This window comes from Lygodium microphyllum, chromosome 16, assembly GCF_053477565.2.
Source record: "Lygodium microphyllum isolate KBCC chromosome 16, Lygodium_microphyllum_v1.1.10, whole genome shotgun sequence".
Taxonomy (NCBI): domain Eukaryota; kingdom Viridiplantae; phylum Streptophyta; class Polypodiopsida; order Schizaeales; family Lygodiaceae; genus Lygodium; species Lygodium microphyllum.
Window position 1 is genome coordinate 38,714,934 of NC_141150.1, and position 8,943 is coordinate 38,723,876.

Here is an 8,943-nt window from a genome sequence, read left to right on the forward strand (position 1 = left end):
TAGTGGACACGTTACACTTTCTCCATTGATCTTTACTCTTCACCCCCCCTTGGTAAACTGGTCCATGAAATATTTCCATCCAGTGATTTCTTGGATTTCCGAAGAGGTTGTTTCCACCCTCTTCTTTATTTCAAAGCTCCAAATGTACAAAAAATCAACAAAGTGTTAGACAAATATTTTTTTGTGATTTTCTCGGATCAGTGTTTTTTTGTGTACGTTTTTTTGTACAAGAGATTTGTCTTCTCATAATGGAGAAATAAACTAAGAGGCTTCAATTCTGTGAGTATTATTCTATGTCTTCTATTTCTTTCTGCGAGTATTCTTTCATATCTTCTATTTCTTTCAACCCCTTCTCTTTCGTCGAATCCACTCCTTGAATCTCCCTTCACCCTATTGTCTCTTACCCTTGCGGTAGACTTTCAACTGTAATCCCTTCGATAGTGTAGACTCAGATGTTGAGCTTATGGTAGCATAGGAGCTGAAGAACTAGGTCGTTGCCTTCCTTTTGAGATTTCTAGAACAATAATATTCTAGGAGCCATCACTATTCATAGGGGACTTTACTTTTTGGAGGGGGTACGCACCAGAAAAAGGTGGCATCAATGCTTTTGGAGTTTTCAAATGGGCATTTCATTCATTACCCATATCAGAAGATAGTATTTTTTTGCATTCGTCTCTTGGCTTTCACAGTGATTTTGCAGTCAAATCCAGATCATGAAAACTTGACAGCTTTCTTTGTCAATGAACCAGAGTGTTTTAATGAGCTAGTTGCATTACTCCAGTTAGAAAACACTATTCCAAAAGATATCCATATTTTAGTTGTAATGGCATTGGTTGCACAATCACAAGTTCTAGAGAAGCTTCTGGAAGAGGTAGCAAATTCTAAGTTGTTGAGGGCACTGTTATCTAAAAAAAATCACTTTTTGACCAATGCCAAGCAGACCTTCAGCTATAGAGGCAGAAATTGGAGCAAGTAGAATCAAAATTGGAGGCAATATCAAGTGCACTTGATATGGTTATCTATGAAAATGCTGAGCTATGTCAGCAAGTACATGGACCTAAGAAGACATAAAAAAACACTTCAAGTTGAGAACAAACAATTGATAAATCAGTGGATGACATAGAAGATGCAAGATGCTAATCATCTTAACGTGGAAAATGTTATGTATGAGGATCTTCTAGCAAGATTAAAAGTAGGAAGGATAGAAGAAATGGCCCGATAACAAGTGGATGGCATTGTAAAGCATATAGGGGTTGAAGACTATGTTAAATTCAGAACCCCAACATCTTTGAGATACACTTTACAAAGCCACGAAGGGGAATGTGATGTGGTTATTTTTTAACATAACAGTGATATCTTGGTGAGTGGTGGAGATGACAAGCCTATCAAAATTTGGGATATAGACTCAAGCACCTTACTTACCACTATTTCCAGGTGTTTAGGTGTTGTGCTTGATATTTCTTTTCCTATTGACAACAAGTTTGTCCTCGGAGCTAGTAGTGATCTCAAGCTCTATTTATGGGACATCCATTCTGGAAGAATCGGACATTTACTGACTGGTTACAATGAGAAATTTTGTACAGTGGACATAAGCAAACTTTCAAGTAAAAGAGCTGTCAATGCAGCTCACGAAAGGACCATAAGACTTTAGGATCTTTACAAAGTATATGGTTTTAATACTATAGTTTGTCATAGTAATTGCAATGCATTGTGCTTGACCTTTGATGCATCTTTGATATGCTCTGGCCACATGGATGGCAACTTGTGTTTGTGGGACAAGCAGATAGGAAAGCTAGCCAATGAAATTGCAACACATGCACAAGGAGTAACTTCTATTTCACTATCACATACAAGTCAAAAAATCTTAAAAAGTGGAAGGGATAACCTACATAATTTGTTTGATGTACACAATATGGAGATTTGTGCAGCATTCAAGGCTCCAGGTCATAGAAAGAAGGAGGTAGCAACTAGCTAGTTTTTTTTTTTTTTTGCAACCTTGGGTCAAGGAACTACAAAAACATGGAAGTCCAAACATTGTCATGGCACTTATGGGGAATAAAATTTATTTGAATGATTTAAGAGTTGATGCAATCAAATAGGCTTCAAGTTGAAGTACTATAATTGTGTGACTATAGTGGATTACTATGTTATGTGCGTTGAAGTCAAAGAGTTGGAGAAAGCATCATGGAGTGCAAGCACAACTTTGAGATGTGTTAAGAATTCGATCCAAGAATTGAGTAGCCGAAAAAATTTGAGTTTGTGTAATCAACTTTTGTGAATCAAATTGTTTTGAGTTCTTTGAGTGTTTGCTTCCTTTGTGCTTGTGATTATGAGTAAATAGAGGCACGGTGCCTTTTGACAATTGAACCATGAGACATAGATCTGTCCCACATCTCATGAACCCACCGTGAAAGCCAGAACTCGGGTTGCAAGTGATGGTGGATGAAGCAATGGAAAACACACTAGATGCAGTATAGGAGGAAAGGTGTGTATTTGATCATTATGATCCTAAAGGTTATCTTACATGCTACAAGTCAAATATGAAACTTAAAGGTGTCACATATGAATGCACGATCAAATAGTTTAAACAAGTAGTGATTCGGGAGTTGCATGAGCTAGTACAGAAATTGGATAGAGTATATGTAGACAATTGGAAAGATTTTGTAGATGCTATTATACATGTGGGTGATTGTTATTTGGAATCAAAAATAGGGAAAAATTTTGGTGATGCAGGTGTTCTTGAAGAACCGGATGCAGGTGCTCCAGAAAAACAAGAAGATCAGGGTGTGTGGCAAAAGGTAAGGTATGACAAATTTTGGGAGCGAATTTGTGCAAATCGTAAAGCAAAGAAAGATGCATGCCTTATCAAAGATGGTGATGTTTTGGAACCTCATGATGAGGACCGAGTTCAAGTTCTCCATGCACAATTGGAAAACTAGGTTTTGGTTAATTCTACACAAGTCAAAAATATAAACCAAATTGAAGCTGAACAAAAATTTTCAAAGGTGATGAATGCCACAACTACCTCCAAGAGCAGCTCCAACGAGGATGGAGATGAATGTGTAGATCGTAGCTCAAAGGAAAATACTATCTACATGGACTATTCTAAGGTTTTTGATTATGGTCTATATGATTGTGACTTTACTATGGAGGATGATGTGCAGTCTCTTGGTGCATTCAGTGAGAAGGTTTGCTATGATGATGCTATGGAAATGAAAATTAATGCTATTTTTCTGATGCATGCTGAGTCTTGTGATGTTGCACATACTTCAGAAATATCTTATGGAGGGTAACAAGGAGGGAAAGGTTTTTACAAGTCATAATACCCCTATGTATGATATATGTGATGAGGTTTCTTTTGGTCATCATAGATGTCATTTATAGGATTCTTTAGCACTCCTTTGGTAGTGAAGGAAGAGATATAACGTCTTCTAGCTCTTCTCAATTAAGCTTTAGAGAGGTTTTTAATTCTAGATTATAAGAGTATCAATTAGTGTAAAGACAAACTAGATTTAATGCAATAGGGACAAGAGGATAATGAAGAGTTGATGCAGATGCTTGTAGGGGTTCTAAAGGATTTTTCACCTAGCATAAATGTTGTACAAGTAGTTATTCATATTACAAGCGGGGTTATTATATCAAATGTGCTACTTAAGAATGATGAGACTTATTACATAATTTAGAGGGGGTGATGATGATTTGCCAATGTTTATGCCATTTATGGAGATGGATATGGATATAAATGTTAATGTGTTCAAGGCACAAAGAAGACTTGTTCTATTGAAGGACCAGCTTTGATTCGTCCATATGATTTAGGAGCATGATGTGATAATCTATGTCAACTTACATACTTGTCATATTATCCAGATGATTACCCATATGATCCTGGTGGGAACAATACTTCTAGTGGTAAACATATTGTCCCATCTGAGGATGTGCAGGTTTTGAGGGGGCGCGGAAGTCGTGACACTACGTGTCCATCGCTGCAAAGTCACTTTGAAGTGTCCTAATTCTGTCACTTTTCTTTTGTGCTTAAAAATAATTGGTGTTACAAAAGATTTAGAGTCAAGCCATCTTTTACATGCTAAAATAACCAGCAAAGGAGTTGATAGAGAGCTTTATGTGGAAAGATCGTTAATAGACATGTACTACAAATGTGGTTTGCTCAAAGCAACACACTATGTGCTTGAGAGGCTATCAGTTTGAAATATAGTCTCATGGACTACATTGATTGCATGATATACTCAACATGGTCTTGATGATGAGGGGCTCATGGTTTTCAAAGAAATGTAGCTGCTAGAAGATGTCATTGTGGATGCACTTATGTATGTTTTCATCTTGAAAGCTTGCAGTACAATGAGAGCTTCTGAATTAGGTGGATTTACACACTCTGAAATAGTGAAAAGGGCAATGGAAAAAGAGCCTCACTTACACAAAGGACTAGTTATTATGTATACAAAATGTGGCTTACTAGAAGAGGAAACCAAGGCATTTGGCACTTTTCCACTTCAAGATACAACTGTATGGAATGCACTGATTGTAGGATATGTTGAAGACATGTTTTCACAAGGAAGATTTAAGCCAGTTTGTATAGATGCAGCACGATGACATCTCTCCAAATGATGTTTCATTTCTTTGCATACTAAAAACTCATGCAAGCATGGCTGTTTATTGAAGTAGGCAGAGAAACACATGTTGAAATTGCCACGAAGGGACTAGAAATAGATCTTTCAATTGGAAACACTTTGATTGACATGTTCTCTAAATGTGTCTTGTTTAGGGAAGCACACAAAGTGTTTGAGAAGCTTCCTATCAAAGATGTAATATCATGGAATGTGCTAGGATGCACAGATCATGGGCTTGGTCATGAAGCTTTGGACATTGATAGAATGCAGCAACATGGAGTAGACCCAGATGTTGAGCTTATGGAAGCATAGGAGCTGAAGAAAGAGGTTGCCACCTTTTTTTTTATATTTCTAGAAGGAAACTATTCTCGGAGCCAGGGCTATTCATGGGGGACTCTATTTTTTGGAGAGGGTAAGCAAAGAGAAAAAGGTGGCAGTGATGCTTTTGCAATTTTGAAAGGGGCATTTCATTCATTATCAATAGTATTTTTTTGGATTCATCTCTTAGCTTTGACATCACTTTTGCAGTCAAATCTAGATCATGAAGACTCGACAACTTTCTTTGTCAATGAACCAGAGTTTATCAATGAATTAATTGCATTACTCCAATAAAAAAAGAGTGTTCCAGAAGATATCCAAATTTTAGTTGTACTGGCATTGGTTCTACAATCAGAAGTTTCATAGCAACTTCATGAAGAGGTAGCGAGTTCTAAGTTGTTGAGAGCATAGTTATCTGAAAAAACATCACTTCTTGACCAATGCCAAGTAGACCTTCATCTATATAGACAGAAATTGGAGCAATTAGAATTAACATTGAAGGTAAAATCAAGTGCACTTGATTTGGTTATCCATGAAAATGTTGAGCTATGGCAACAAGTATAGGGACTTGGGAAGACATAAAAAATGCTTCAAGTTGAGAACAAACAATTCATAAATCAGTGGATGACACAGAAGCTGGAAGATGTCAACGTCTTAATGAGGCGAATGCTACGTATGATGATCTTCTAGCAAGATTAAGAGCACGAAGGCTAGAAGAGTTGAGCCGATAATAAGTGGATGGCATTGCCAGGCATAGTAAAAAATGGGTTGAAAACTATGTTGAATTGAGAATCCCAACAACTTTGAGATACACTATACAAGGCCATGAAGGGGAATGTGGTGTGGCACTTTTTGAACATAACAGTGATATCTTGGTAAGTGGTTGAGATGAAAGGATTATCAAACTTTGGGATACAAACTCAGGCACCTTACTTACCTCTCTTTTAGGCTGTTTAGGTGTTGTGCTTGATATTACTTTTCCTATTGACAACAAGTTTGTCCTTGGAGCTAGTAGTGATCGCAAGCTCTATTTTTGGGATATCCATTTGGGAAGAATCCAACATTTACTGACTGGTCACACTAAGAAAGTTTGTGTAGTGGACATCAGCAAACTTTCAAATAAGAGAGCTGTTAGTGCTGCAAATCATGACATGACCATAAAACTTTAGGATCTTCACAAAGGCTATGGTTTCAATACTATGTTTTGTCATAGTAATTGCAATGCATTATGATTTACCTTCAATGCATCTTTGATATGAACTGGCCACATGGATGGCAAATTTCATTTGTGGGACATGCAGATGGAAAGCCACCCAATGAAATTGCAGTACATGCACTGTTGAGATTTAGAAAATCACACCTACTGACAGCCTCTTTGTATGGAGCTTCAGGGCTAACGACATGCAGGCTTAACTATCCCATATGCCCATCTTGCCTAGTTGGCAACCATAGCCAGACAGGACCTGCAGTCATTTGAGCTCCTGGATCTCACAATAGAGGCTCTATCTTGCCACGCTTTCTTCTAAGGGTCTCCTCCTCACTTCCAGGTGCTTCTCTTTATAACATTACATTGCAACATTGGCCTCCCAGTTGTCCAGCATTGCAAAAATTTCCTCTTGCTGCTAGATTTGCACCTCTTCATGTTCGTACCATCTGCGCCATTAGCACACAACAAAGTTCATCCTGCAACCATGGGGCTTTGGAAGGCTATGGCATAAGCTTTCTATCCATGTAAAAATTTTTGGAAATAGAAGACCTAAACAGGAAGATTCAAGCTCAATATCAAGTCAAACATAGTGTGTTTTCACACTACCATTACTTGTGTCTCTTGACACATTGTAATCTGCTCTTTCACTTGTAAAATCTGAGAATCTTGGAGCTGATTTGCTGCTACTCCATCTCTCCAGCATGGGAAAAGAATCATCAATAGCTCGGTTCAAGGGAGTTGGGTTTCACACCTGGCAAACCGGCAACAAGCTCATCTTGATGAAGAAGAGTCTCTAGGCCATCACAAATGGCAAAGAGAAGAAACCTCAGGATGTGGACCTTGTAGCTACTTGGCAAAAAAATGATGACAAATCCTAGGCCATTATCAAACTGGAGCTAGACGAAAGCTATATCCACCATGTGGATAACTGTGAGATCTCACAGGATACATGGAAGAGACTTGACACCTTGTTCGGTGCACAGTCTAAATCATCAAAGTATGGTGTCTTGATTGAGTTTTTTAGGCTTGAAATGAGGTCCAGCACATCACTTGCCACACATATAAATTACATGGAAGGAATTCTAACCTAGCTTGCAGGAATCAACATTAAAATGGAAGAAGATGTTTGCATTGGTGTTCTACTTAAGAGTTTGCCTCCTGAATATAATAATGTAACAACAACTTTAATCAACGTGCCAAATCCTGAACTTGTTGATATCCAAGCATCACTATTAGAATAGGAAAAGAAGCTAAAAACTAAGGAAGAACCAAGTACCTCTAGAGATGAGCATGCATTATATGTTGGCAACATGTACAAAGGCAAGAAGGATCAGCTTTTCTGTGACTTTTGCAAAAGGATCGAACACACTGAGAAGTTCTGCCATGCAAGAAAGAAGTCTCAAAAGGCCTATCTTGCAGCTATGAAAGAAGAAGAAGACCATGGACCAAAAGAAGAAGATGAAAATGAAGATGAAGACTCCCAGGATTGAAGGACAAACCTCACCATTCCTTCTACTCTCATTACTTTGATAGATTGTTTTAAAAGCCTTGTATTTCCTAGCCCTAATTCATGTTGCCATAATCTTTGTAAACTCCCCATGTAACTTGGCATTACAGTCCCTATACACTTTGTGAGGCCCCTGTTACAGCCTCTCGATGTCCACCATTTTTTGGTGCCCACACTTAGCCTTTTTCTGCGACAGCCTCTGGTGTCTACCATATTTGCAGTGTGCCCACACTTTGCAGGTGGTTCTCATTACAGCCTCTACACACTTTCTGCCTTGTTGGTTGTGATTGAGGAGGGGTGTTGAGATTCAAACAATCACACCTACTGACTGCCTTTTTGTATGGAGCTTCAGGGCTAAGGACATGGAAGCTTACCTATCCCATATGCACAGTGGTGCCTACTGCAATTTACTACTTCCCTATAAAGCATTGTACTTACTTCCTTTTCTTAATGCAAATCATAGTACTCCTTTCATTTCAGTAAAGTGTCAGTGTCATTGTCCACACACAAGATTGTGTTTATGAGTTCAAGTCTCAATCTTGAAACCTAATTCACTTGTGTGATAGTCATTGTCTAAGTCTATGTCTACATGAGTCTTCTTCCTGTCTTTGAACCACCATAGCCATGCTCTAGATCCATGTATTCTCACATGCATAAGGAGTAACTTTTGTTTTATTGTTAGGTAGTACTGGTTAAACAGTCTTGACAAGTGGCAAGGATAACCTACATAATTTGTTTGATGTACACGCTATGGAGAGTTGTGCAACATTCAAGGCTCCAGGTCATAGAAAGAAGGAGGTATCAACTAGCCATTAGTTTTTTTTTTTTGCAACCTTTGGGACAAGGAACTTTAGAAACATGGAAGTCCAAACATTTTCATGGCACTTATGGGGAATAAAACAGATTTGAATGCTTCAAGATTTGATGCAATCAAATAGGCTTCAAGTTGAAGCACTATAATTATGAGACTGTAGTGGGCTACTCTGTTATGTGCACTGAAGTCAAAGAGTTGGAGCGAGCATCATGGAGTGCAAGCACAGCTCTGAGATGTGTTAACAATTTGATCTGAGCATTGAGTAGCCAAACGAATTCGAGTTTGTGTAATCAACTTTTGTGAATCAAATTGTTTAAAGTTCTTTGAGTGTTTGCTTTCTTCGTGCTTATGATCACGAGTAAACAGAGGCCCAATGCCTTCTGGAAATCGACCTGCAAGACATAGATTAGTTTCAGAACGTACTTTTGTCTTGTGATGCGCAAAGGATATGGTTGTGGAAGATGAAACAAAT

The 8,943-nt window shown here is 38.2% G+C and overlaps 2 pseudogenes; both read left to right on the top strand.

The window, feature by feature from the left end:
• Positions 1–823: 823 nt before the first annotated feature.
• Positions 824–1,975, top strand: LOC148022717 (autophagy-related protein 16 pseudogene; annotated as a pseudogene).
• Positions 1,976–2,466: 491 nt separating this feature from the next.
• Positions 2,467–8,473, top strand: LOC148022718 (autophagy-related protein 16-like; annotated as a pseudogene).
• The last annotated feature ends 470 nt before the right edge of the window (positions 8,474–8,943 follow it).